This window comes from Brassica oleracea, chromosome C9 (genome assembly GCF_000695525.1).
Source record: "Brassica oleracea var. oleracea cultivar TO1000 chromosome C9, BOL, whole genome shotgun sequence".
NCBI lineage: Eukaryota > Viridiplantae > Streptophyta > Magnoliopsida > Brassicales > Brassicaceae > Brassica > Brassica oleracea.
In genome coordinates this window covers 23698567-23711933 of record NC_027756.1, presented here as the reverse complement: position 1 = coordinate 23711933, position 13367 = coordinate 23698567, and the positions used below count along the sequence as shown (strand labels likewise).

General features: G+C 39.8%; 1 pseudogene; it reads left to right on the top strand.

Annotated features, from left to right (window-relative positions):
• Nucleotides 1-763: 763 nt before the first annotated feature.
• LOC106316817 overlaps nucleotides 764-13367 on the top strand; it is a 15931-nt pseudogene continuing 3327 nt past the window's right edge.

Here is a 13367-nt window from a genome sequence, read left to right as displayed (position 1 = left end):
CAAACAACTTATCCAAATTTTCTAGATGTGGATCTTTGGTTCTTGACCCAAAACCAGTTCGATGGGGAGAGAAAGATGAAATTGGTTAATCTTATTCTTCCATAGGTCACGATACAATATATAGAGATACAACATTAGGGATTCAGAATCCTCTAGAACATGAGCTTATGGACCTAATGGACATCCACATAATAGTTCATAACATCTTCCAATTTTGTTGAAAAATGAATCGAGTATAAATTCCGATATTTCTGTTTATTCACTTCCTCAACTGAATTTTTGTTTATTATTTTTTCATTTTCTGTTCAATTAAACTGTCACCATTTGAAGCAGAGGAAATGAAGATGTGAAAAGTAGCACATCAAATTTGTCGCAACTATAACCTCTTTTCTGTTAAGCATTTTTAATTTACAAATTGATCTTTAATTTTTTACATTGTTATGTTTATATCTAAAATAAATATATGTGTTTATACTTTAGTAAAATTATTAATACTTTCATTGACACAATTATAATATAAGAAATTAAAGAAGAGAAATTACAACCAGGATGAAAAATTTCTCTAATGTTATTCTCTTCTCTTGAGCATCGTTGTCTATATCTAAAATAGTTTTGTTTATATCTAAAATAAATATATGTGTTTTATACGTAGGCATCGTTGCCAATTTTATGAACCACAATTAAGCAATATTCATCCTATAAATATAGCCTATATTTTGGCAATGACAATATAAGAAATTAAAGAAGAGAAATTACAACCAGAATGGAAAATTTCTCTAATGTTATTCTCTTCTCTTGCTTTCTTCTCCTTCTAACTTTTATAGACGCTAAAACAGTTTGTGAAGGAAGCTTATTCTCAGATAACAGCACTTACAGCGACAACCTCAACTCTCTTTTCTCTTCTCTTGCAAGTAACGTCGTGGCTAACGACGGCTTCTACAACACTTCAATCGGAGAAGGCACCAACAAAGTTTACGGTCTTGCCCTTTGTGGACGAGGCTACGAGAAGCAAGCTTGTGTGAACTGCGTGGAGCAAGGGATTCAGGATTTAGAAGATATATGTCCGAATCGAATTAAATCCTTCAAGTGGACCACGAGAGACAGTGACAATGCTTCTTGCCTTGTACGATATGCTAATTACTCTGTTTTCGAAAAACTCGAGCTCTTCCCACCTGGTTTGTCACAAAATCCTTTATACATATAGTCATATAGGAATCTAAGAGCCTTAAGCTTTTTCGACGAGAATGGGAAGCACTGACTAACCTAACAATGCAGTCTGCTATTTCAGCTCCTGAAAATTCATCAGTTGTGCTAAAGTATTATAGCGTCGTAAGAGCAGAGTTCACAGAATTTGCAGATGTTTACATGATGATGAAATGCACTCCTGACATTTTACCTAGTGAATGCAACATATGTTTTATGCAGTGTGTGTTGAACTTTCAAAACAATAATTGGGGAAGGCAGGGCGGTGCGGGTAAGCTTCTTAGCTGTTGTTTCCGGTGGGATCTTTATAATATTCCTAGATCTTCTGAGAATATGACAAGAGTCTCCATGATTAGTCGTGGTTCGACTCCTCCTCGAGAAGATACCGAGTTAAAACCTGGATATGACGAAAAAGGTAAATTATAGAGCAATTATCTTAAATAGCCATTTTTAAGTTTTTGTCACAAAATAGCATTCAAAAAAGAAAAGAGAAATTACCTATAATGACTCTAATCATTCATGTTATTACTATACTAATTCATAAACTTTCTTAATTACTGTACTAGATCACATGGGTAACAAAAATACAAAAAAACCAGCCTTCATTTGAGTATTAACAAAACTGCCATTGAATTAATGTAATAATTAATTGTACCCCCTCTGTTTTTTTAATATAAGTCATTTTAAAGAAATTTTTAAGTTCCAAATTATATGACGTTTTCGATTTTTTATGTAAAATTTATTAACACTTAATGCTATATGACCAATGATAATATACATTCTATTTTATTATTGGTTGATTTGTGGTTAGGTAAATATTTAATGATGTTTTTGTTTAGAAAATATAAAAAATTAATGATTTTCTTAATCTATTTGCACAATTCTAAAACTATTTATATTAAAAAAAGGAGCGAGTATAATATTTTCCAGAAAAGCAAAACCCCTTTGTCGACACTTCTCTCTTTCACAATCTCAAATCTCCTTCTCCACACATCGGTTCCATCGAACTTCCATATCCGACAACCTCATCTCAGTTGCAGTCTCCTTGCACACGATGCACCCTAACTCGAACCCTAATTCGGTCACATCCGCCTCAAAATCGAAGAAAATTGAATCTGTAAGTGCTAAATATATTCAAAACCCTAATTCCCAAATTGAAAATCAATTTGTCTTTTCTTTGTTTCTAGATAAACTTTTCTGATTGCTTGATTTTAAAAACCCTAAACCCGCAATTCCCTTAATCCTTTGGCAGTAAAATTTATTAACTTGATTAATGTGAAATCAAAGAACTCTCATACTCTGTTACTTCACAATTTCAGTTTCTCAATATCACAGAACAAGGACACTTTTGTATTGCTTTTTTTATGTTGTATGATTATTATTGTTCCATTTGTTAAGTTCTTTCTAAAAATTTTGTGATAGTTAATTCTAATTTCTCTGTTATAATCTGGATGAATGATACTCCTTCTGTTCCTTAATGATAGACTTTTTAGAAAAAAAATTTGTTTCAGAAAAATGTATTTTTGTGTTTTCTATGATAAAATTGTAAACTTCAAAAAAATTAATTGACTTTATTGAATTACTATTGGTTAAAAGTTATTGAAAATTGAAAATTGTAGAAAACAATACATTTATTACGGTAGTTTAATGTGTTTTCTTAATATGTGTGAAAATACTAAAAGGTCTATCATTTAGGAACGGAGGGAATATTTATTAAATGTGCTCTTGCTTTTTTTTAAAGGAATGGCCTCATCTTCGGGTAACAAGAAGTATCCTCCGCGGCTTTACGAGATATATGGGCATCGGATAGAGGAAGCTGAGGTTCCGCTTCTGTCATGGCATGATTCTCATCAGCGTATCAACTTCCCAAACTTCTCTGCACAAGAAGACCCATGAGATTGCGGCGTGTACACTCTGAAATACATTTAATGTTTAGCTCTGGGGTATAATTTTGTAGGCTTAAGTGATCAGATCAATAGATCATACCAGCAATGCGATCGAATATGGCTGCAGAGATTTATGATGAGGTGGCTATGGAGGATTAGGAAGTATAACTCGTAGTCTGTTTTTGTTTGTTTGCTTTTTCTTGGATGTATAACTGTAGGTTTTTGCTTATTTTTGGATGGTATTCTTGTTTTCGGATGTATAATTTGGATGTTTAACATTGATGGTTAGTTTATTTAATTATGGCTCGTCTCTTTCACTTGTTCTCAGCTCATTACAAATTCTTGAGAAAGACAAACTAAATGACATGTAAACTAAAATACAAACTAAATGAACCATAATGTGATGACTAAGTCGTTTTCTGCAAAACCAACTTCATAATCCGCAAATATGATTTTCACAAAGTCTTCGATTCGAGTGTCCTCATTCGCACCAACTATTATGCTACCTCGATCATTATCTACTTTAAATAACCCCTTTGTTTTCTCCACTTTCCACTTCCCAAAGACGAGAATCATGTGTTTCATTATTCTCCAATCAATATGAATTAAAAGTCACCGTTGTAGATCCCCATGAAAGTGGACCCAAAATTTATGAATGGAATGTAACATGAAGAAGAAGACGACATAAAATGTAAACCTAATTGGAAAATGTGGTGTAATATGATTCTTAACTTAAACCAACTTTTAAAATTGTTTTAACCGGAGGTTTAAATTAATTTAAACCAAGAACAAATTGATTTAAACCAAAATTTAAAATTAATTAAAACCGAAAATAATCGAAACTGAACCAAGTTAAACTAAACCGAAATCTTTGTGAACTTAACCAGAAATTCAAGTGGATAAGTCTGCTACAACAAGTGTGTCTTAATCTGGTAATTAAAATTTGGTTTAAAAGTCAGCCGTCAAAGATGACAATTTTAAAAATTTGCCACCAAATGAATATAAAAGTCGACCAGAAATTTAAATCGGATAAACATATTTGTCATAAAAAACTATGTCTATTATCCATTAAAAATCGGTTGTAGGTAATTTTAAATCGGTCTTAAAAATCTAACCGATACAATATAAAACTGGCAATTTAAAAAAAAATCGGCCACTTCATTCGTTAGACTAAAACAGATAAATCTATTGACACCATTAAGTCGGACAGATAAATCAGCCAACCATCTTAAAAAAATCTGCTGTAACTCAAAAGTCTGCTACTAAATACACAGCAGATGTAAATTCAACAGCAGATTTAATTAACATATTTATGTCACGATAGATTTTTTTTTCTGTTAAATAAATATGCCGACGGAAAATTTTCCAAAATTTAAAGGGCAATTTTGTAATATACATTTTTTTATCACAACCGTAAAAAGGACATTTTTGACCATAAAAATAATTTAGTAATTTTAAACTTTTAAGACATATTCTAGTAATAACTGAATTAATTTGACTCATTTTAGTAAACTTCCCAAAAAAAATAACCAAAATAGCTTTTTTTTTTTGAAATTTTTAATATTTAAATTTTATTTTTTAAAATTTGAAACTCTATCTTCAAAAACCCACCCGTTAACTATAAATCTTAAGTCTAGATTAGTTAACCCTATGGTAAAAATTTACTTTTTCCCTTTGATAAAACTTTTTTTGGTCATTTTTCTATTTTTGTGACAAAAACTAAAAAAAAACTATTATAGGGGAAATTAATTGATTATATGTTAGGTTATCTTGTTAGTCATTTGGTGGTTGCAAATTGATGTTTTATTTTGCAGGAAAAAAGATTCGGAATGGAACTATCGCTATAATTGTGGTTCCACTCTTTTCATCATCTTTGATCAGAGGAGAAAGTCGTATAATAAAAACATCAGCGGTTAGTTATTTGTTTATTGTTTCAATGAAACTTAGTTAGTTATTTGTTTATTGTTCCATTGAAGCTTAGTATTTGTAGAATAAAGGTTTGATATTTTTTGTTGGTTCAGAATCAGAATGCTGTGATTCTGATGGACAATCTATGTTGCGGTTTGGCCTTGCCATGATACTCTCTGTTACCAATGACTTTTCGCCAGAAAATAAGCTTGGTCAAGGTGGATTTGGAACTGTCTACAAGGTAAAAAAAGACATTCAGAAATTAAATAATCTTGTCAAATCTTGATACGGGTCAATAATTTTACTGCGAGGATGACCGGTTTCAGGGGGTTTTACCGAACGGGCAAGAAATAGCGGTGAAGAGATTAGTAAGTGGTTCAGGACAAGGAGGTACAGAGTTTAAGAATGAGGTCTCGATCTTGACAAGACTCCAACATTAGAACTTAGTTAAGCTACTTGGTTTCTGTAATGAAGGAGATGAAGAGATTCTTGTCTACGAGCTTGTGCCCAATTCTAGTCTTGAACATTTTATCTTTGGTTTGTCATCGTGGGACGCTGCATTTAGTTACAATACATCTGGAATATTTTTTGTTTAGCGGAATTAGAGTGTTTTCTTTGAAAATCTGCAGATGAAGAGAAGCGTTTGCTTCTTACATGGGAGGTGACGTTCAAGATTATAGAAGGAGTTGCTCGAGGTCTACTTTATCTCCATGAAGATTCGCAGTTGAAGATTATTCATAGAGACTTGAAGGCAAGCAACATCCTTTTAGATTCAGAGATGAACCCTAAAGTTGCAGACTTCGGGACCGCAAGGTTGTTCGAAGCTGATGAGACTCGAGCTGAAACAAGACTGAATAGCTGGAACCCGGTAAGAATTTATCAATCAACACTGAAGAAAAATATAAGAACATCAACATTGGTTAATAAATTCATAGAGTTTCTTATTTTTGCTCCAAAAAAAAAGAGTTTCTTATTTAAAATTTTAATATTTAAATAATAGACAACTTGACACATGTGAAAAAAGTTGCAAATAATAGCATAGTTTCTTATCGAGAAAGTCTTTTTCTCTCAGGCACCAACTTTGGGGAGTGACAGTGATAGATTCCTACCTTGTTCCATGCTGTAGAACGTTTGGTTCCCCCCAACCGCCTGGTTTCTCCCCGTAGCTACCTGGTTTACCACCGCAACCACCTGGTTTTCCGCCGTCGTCACCGGAATTTTCAAAATTTGAAAAATTTCTGGTTGATTGCTTCCTCTGGTGTGCGTGTTTGGGTCCTGGCACACTTCCTCCGCTTGAAATCGGCTTGATTGGTACTACCACAAACCACCTCTACAAACATGAATATCGCTAGACCCGGTGTGAAAAGCCCCTTGTGGGGTTTGTGATAGCTCCTTTACCCTGCCTCAGGGCATTTTACTGTCTGAGTGCAGTCCAGTTTCTATTTTTGTCTTCTTGTTACAGATTGTGTTTTGCTTTGGAGCTTGAGCTGGTGTTTTTGTTTTGGAACTCTGTTTTGAACAGACCACTACTCTCCTCTAAATCATGGCACGTAGATACTCCAACAAAGAGAAGGAGAAATGGATCGCAGACTCTTCTAGCCCATCAAAACGAGCTCCGATCCAACTTCCGGAAGCAGACAGCTCTAGACTTATCGAAGAGCACAAACTCACTCTGATTGGACGCGTCACTAACCCGGCCATGCAGAATACTAGAGCTTTGGTGGGTTTCTTCCTCCAACACTGGCAGGTCATCGGCAACATTACTGGAAGTGCGCTGGGACCGCAATTGTTCCAGTTTAAGTTTGACACTGAACAAGACCTGCAAGCTATACTCTCTAAGGCGCCATACCATTTCAAAAAATGGATGTTCATCTTACAACGCTGGGAACCCATTGTCTCGGATCTTTTCCCCTCAACCATTCCCTTATGGGTGACAATTCATGGGGTTCCTCTCCACTACTGGACAGACCCAGCGCTCCGTGCTATTGGAAAAGAACTGGGTCCGGTGGAGGATACTGACACTGTCAAATGCAGAGTTCGAGTCATAATCAATGGCCTTAAACCTCTGGAAAGGACTCTGGACATCAGCCTATCTTCTGGAACAATGCAGGTAGAGCTCGAGTACGAGAAATCGGAAAAACATTGCTTTTCGTGTCTCTCTCTAGCCCATGAAGCGAGTAACTACCCTTCTAACCCGGCTTCAGCTGACTCTCCACGCCTTGGTATCTCCCAACTACGTACTCTGGATCGTATCGCCGAGAGCAGGAAAAGGGCTGATAACCGCAAACTATCTCGCTTCTCACCATATGACAGGGGCTATGATGAACCAAACAACAATAGACGTCATGATCATCAATCTCGTGAGAGGCACAATCACTCTGACCTCCGAGATTTCCATGAGGGAATTAGAGAGAACAAGAGAGATGGTAACTATCATTCTCGTCATTACTCTTCCTCAGAAGATAGAGAAGGAAACCGCTCCAACCGTCCTGCGAGTGACAGGCTACCACCTATTCGAGAAAGCTCTTATGTCTCGAGTAGACCTCAAGGAATGCGTACTGCCAACCCCGCTTCTAAAGGTTACTGGCGACCAGTCTCAGGTGATGGAGCTAGAGGACAGTCAAACTCCATTCAGTCTCAAGTGTCTCACACCCCATCCCCAAGAACCCAACGTGAACCTATGATACTGGACGGTAATCCTCCTCTGGCTTCACCGCAAACGCCAAGAGTGTCAAATAACTCGGGTGAACGCCGCTCTGCTCTGGAACGTCTCTCAGGTGCTCCAGATAGAGTTCCCCTGCTCCAAAATGGGGTTGCTAACTCAGACTCTGGGCGACTACAAGAGGTCAACGTCCAGTACCTGGAAGATGCTCTACCATACCAAACCCCACCAGAGCTTATGAGACCTTCTAGCTCCAAAGCAGCAGGGGGGAGCTTGCACATATTGAGATGAAGGGGCACTCTCCCATAAGGACACTCAGTGAAGATAGAACTCATGTCTCTCTAAGACTAGGACCTCTCCCCACTGATGACTCGCCCCTCCCAATCCTAGCTAAAACGATATCTAAAGCTGAAGGCAAGAAACCTACTCGTGCCCCATCTACTCGCGCTCCAACAGCCAGACGGGTTCGTAGCCCTGCCAAGGGTATCACTCTCAACAAACGCAGAATCCTAAATCAAGGCTTACCAAAACGTAAGCCAGGGATGAACCCAAAGGCAAGGGGCAAGGCATCTGCGACGGGAGACAGGCCAACCACCACTCTAATACCGGCTATCTCTAAGAAGCGAGCGGATTTTCAGACCGCTCCCGGCTCTCTTCCTTAGCGAGTATGAGCTGGAACTGTCAGGGGTTAAGGAACCCTCTCACAGTTCAATGCGTCAGGGAAATCAGATCGAAGCTTTCCCCCGACATCATGTTCCTTATGGAGACCAAAAATCAAGATGAAGCTGTTTTCAACTCCTATCGAGGCTCTGAGTACTCCTGCCAATTAACGGTTCCTCCCGATGGACTGAGTGGGGGTCTTGCTCTCTCGTGAAAAGCTAATGTTCAACTTGATGTTTTGTACTCATCTCCGAATATTATCGACACTTGTATCACAAGTAATAATAAGACCTTCTTTGTCTCTTATGTTTACGGTGCCCCTAGAAAGGAGGAACGCGCTGAATTCTGGAATAAACTCTCCGAACTAGGAGTACAAAGAAAAGAGGCTTGGCTTATTACGGGAGATTTCAATGATCTCTTGAACAATTCGGAGAAAGTAGGAGGCCCGGTTCGATGGGAGGGCTCCTTTCTCTCCTTCCGCAGCTATGTGACCTAACATGGCGTTTGGGATCTCCAACATTCTGGGAACTCACTCTCATGGCGAGGCATTCGATACAGTCATTTTATTCAATCTTGCCTTGACAGGCCAATGGCTAATGTAGAGTGGAGTGAGATGTTCCCGACGGGTCGATGTGAGTATCATCGGTTTGAAGGCTCCGACCATAGGCCAGTGCTCACTCTCTTTGATAGTAACTTGCTGAAAAAAAAAGGTATCTTTCGCTTCGATAGAAGGCTACGAGATAAGCCAGAGATCAGAGCTATCGTGGAAGATACATGGGAGGCACAACCAGGTGATGCAGTCATTACTAAAATCTGTCGCGTTAGGACCAAGATTGTCGAGTGGACTAAGCTACAAAACCAGAACAGCAGGGATCTAATTCTATCTTCCCAAGAACAGCTTGAGGCCGCTCTCTCGGATACAAGTCCTGTTGCTGACCTCATTCTATCGCTGCAGTCTTCCTTAGATAAGGTGTATGCAGAGGAGGAGCAGTTTTGGCGTCAAAGAAGCAGAACTCAGTGGCTAAGTTGCGGAGACAGGAACTCGAGCTTCTTCCACTCGGTCACCCGAGGCCGACGGGCCCTTAATAAGTTCGCGGTTATAGAAGATGAAACAGGGAATGCATTTTTTAAAGAAGAACAGATTGTGCAGGCCATCAAGTCTTTCTACCAAGACATCTTCTCTTCCCGCTCAACTGGAGACTTAAGTGTGGTCCGAGAGGTCGTCACTCCCAAAGTCTCACCGGAGATGAACGAAGAGCTCATTGCTGTACCATCAGATGTGGAAATCAGGCAAGCGGTCTTCTCCATTAATGTGGACAAAGAGCCAGGACCTGATGGATTCTCAGCGGGTTTCTATCAATCCTTTTGGGATATCATTGGTCCTGATATTACTATAGACATCAGAGACTTCTTCGCCTCCGAGAATTTGCACAAACGCCAAAATGAGACACATGTAAGGATGATCCCCAAGATCTCCGGACCTAGGAAGGTGGCGGACTACCGACCGATCGCCTTGTGCAACACCCACTACAAGATCATTGCGAAAATCCTCACCAAGCGTCTCCAACCTCTCATGTCCCATCTGATCTCGCGGCATCAATCTGTCTTCGTACCCGGACGGGCAATCTCCGATAATGTTCTAATCACACATGAGATCCTTTGCTATCTCCGTACGTCGGCTGCACGGCAGAGATGCACCATGGCGGTTAAAACGGACATGAGCAAGGCATATGATCGGATTGAATGGGATTTCCTTAGAGAGGTTATGGAGCGGATGGGTTTCCATAGTGTGTGGATTTCAGGGATCATGGCTTGTGTCTCCTCGGTCTCATACTCCTTCCTCGTAAATGGAGCGCCTCAAGGACTCGTTTCACCTACTCGAGGGCTGAGACAGGGAGACCCTCTCTCCCCATATCTCTTCATTCTGTGTACGGATGTGCTGTCCGGGCTTTGTAACCAAGCGCAAGAGAGGGGGGCTTTAGCTGGAGTAAAAGTCGCATGTGCCTGTCCACCGATAAACCATCTCCTCTTCGCGGATGACACCATGTTTTTCTGCCGTTCTGACAGTGCCAGCTGCGAAGCCCTAGTGTCGATTTTGTAGAGATACGAGCTGGCCTCCGGCCAATGCATCAACCGCAATAAATCTGCAATTACCTTCTCTTCCAAGACGCTGCCGAGCACAAAGCAGAATGTTAAATCAGCCCTTGGTACAGGACAAGAAGGAGGCATAGGAAAGTACCTCGGTCTACCTGAGCATTTCGGGAGAAGAAAGCGCGACATTTTTGCCTCCTTGGTGGATCGTATCAGACAAAAATCCCATGGCTGGACGACTAGATTTCTGTCGGGAGCTGGGAAGCTAGTTTTGCTGAAATCAGTGCTGGCAGCAATGCCTTCTTACGCCATGTCCTGCTTCAAATTTCCTCAGTCTCTTTGTAAACAAATCCAAGCGGTTTTAACCCGGTTCTGGTGGGATCAGAAACCGGAACAGAGACGGCTCTGCTGGATCGCGTGGGATAGACTCACGCTCCCGAAATCTGTTGGTGGCCTCGGGTTTAGAGACATCGAACTTTTCAATGACGCCTTACTAGCCAAACTAACTTGGAGATTGCTAAAGAACCCAGACTCCTTGCTTGGGCAGACATTACTCGGGAAGTATTGTCGTAACGAGAGTCTTTTGGAATGTTCTTTTAGTGAGCAATGTCGCATGGCTGGCGAGGAATTTTAGCGGGACGGGAAGTCTTAAAGCTAGGTGTTGGATGGGCCATAGGCGATGGCAGGAACGTCAACCTTTGGAAAGAGAACTGGCTATCAACCAGTGGTGCTCTATGCCCTATAGGCCCACCAACCTTTGAAGAAAAAGACATGACCGTAAGAGATCTCCTCCAGCCTGATACCGCAGAATTGAATGTCCCAGAGATCCGGTCTCATTTACCGCAGTATGAAGCAGCTATCAGACTCATCCAACCCAGTTCGCTCAATATGGAAGACACTATGGTGTGGTTCCCAGAGAAGACTGGCAGTTACTCCACTAAGTCTGGCTATGCTATGGAAAAGCTTGCGGAAGGGAACAAAACACAACAAGCGAGGAATGGTTCTTTTAACTGGAAGGCTTGTGTCTGGAATGTTGAGACCTCCTCGAAGCTTAAATTATTCTTGTGGAAACTGGCCAACAGAGCTCTACCAGTGGGAGAATCCCTCACTACAAGAAAAATGAGTATTTATTGCGCCGGGAAAACGCTATACTACGATACCATAGCGTTATTAGGTACGCTGTATCATCGGCCGTGATAATAGGTCTTCCACTTAAGATAGTGCTTTTCGCTTCCGCTACATATGTTTTATTTAGATAGCGTTTCCGCTTTTGCTATTTTAATATTTTAATATAGGATTCGTTTTACGATATTGATTCGAAGCCTTATACTTTTACAGATTTCTCTTTCGTAGCGTTAATGCTATAATTAAATTGAAACCGTAATATAATAAAATTTAAATATAATAAATATTTAACATAAATAATATTATGCATTAATTATTATTAAACATTAAAAGAGTACATATCCTGTTGACATACATGTTCAACAACATCCACCAACACAAAACAACATCCACCAACGTCAACGAACCAAACAACACACCAAAGTTTTAAAACATAGCTATATATGAAACATAGAAGTATCAGACAAATATAACTTTGTCATTAGGCCAAGCCACAGTGGTACCTAAAGCATCGGATATGAATTCAACTTCTGCATTTGGTCTCCAAACTTTTGCATCTCCAATCTTTGTCACTAGAACGAAGACCTTGGAAGCATTTTCACCTAATGGGACAAAGTGGACTCTATCCTCTGGATTTGTGAAAACAACACGGCCCTCAGCGATAGTCTTTCCCGAGTTAAAGCAATCTAACAAGATGTAGTTCTTCTCTGGACTTGATTTAGCAGTGTCCAAGCTGTTACTGACACTCTATCACCAAAACAAAAGCATCATGCGACTGCGCATAACAATTCCAATAAATGCTTTACGTTCGAAAAAGTTACCTGAGGTGAAGATGATAATGGCGAAACTCTTTTTGGAGACTGGTTAATGATATCTATCTTCTGAATTGGCCAAGCGATACTTTGATGAAGTGCATCAGCAATGGTTGACATCTCGGGACTAGGTCTCCACAAATAAGCATTCTTCTTAAGCACCTTTTAATAAGATGTTTACCGATGAAGCATTTGTGTGACTTTCAGGTGTGGTGCCTTGGTCGTTATCCAGTATTACGTTGTCTGCTGGCCATGCGATTTTGTTACCCATTGCTTGTCCAAGTGAAAATATAGTTGTGGTTGGCCTCCAGACATAAGCATCAGCTTTTGTTACAACATTGACAATAACAGCAGCTGCTCCAGGTCCAAGAGGAACACACCCAATTTTGTACATTGGTTCAATGTTGTTGCTCGGCACAGTTGGTCCAGGGATCAGAAAAGTAAGCATAATGTTCTCTTCTTTCAGACACAATGTGGGATGCATGTTGTAGTTGACTAATAACACCGGCCATGTACTGTGGGTGGAGCTTTGGAATGAGAAAGGATTCATACCATCCGTACAAAGACCAAGCCGGAGGTTTCTTGCTTCGTCAGAAAACTGTGGCCACTTATCCTTCACAGTGGACCAGGTTATAGAGTCTACTGGGTGCCGCATTGTACCATCTGAGCTAGCATTGTTGAAATGCCAAACCAAATCTTCAGCCATCCTCTTCGATCTAAACATCCTACTGAATCTATCTTTGATAGGAAAGTACCTTAGAACCTTAGCTGGAATCCCTGTCCTCTCCTCACCAGTGTGCTTATCCCTTTCCCATCTTGAGAGGCCACATCTTGGACAACTTGTCATGTCCTTGTATTCCTTACGGTAAAGAATGCAGTCGTTTGTGCAGGCATGAATCTGATCGTATCCAAAACCAAACACTTTCAAGAATTTCTTCACCTCATCTGTTGAACGCGGAACGACATTATCTACTGGAAGCATGTCGTGAACTACCGTCAGGAGCTGGTCGAAGTAATTCT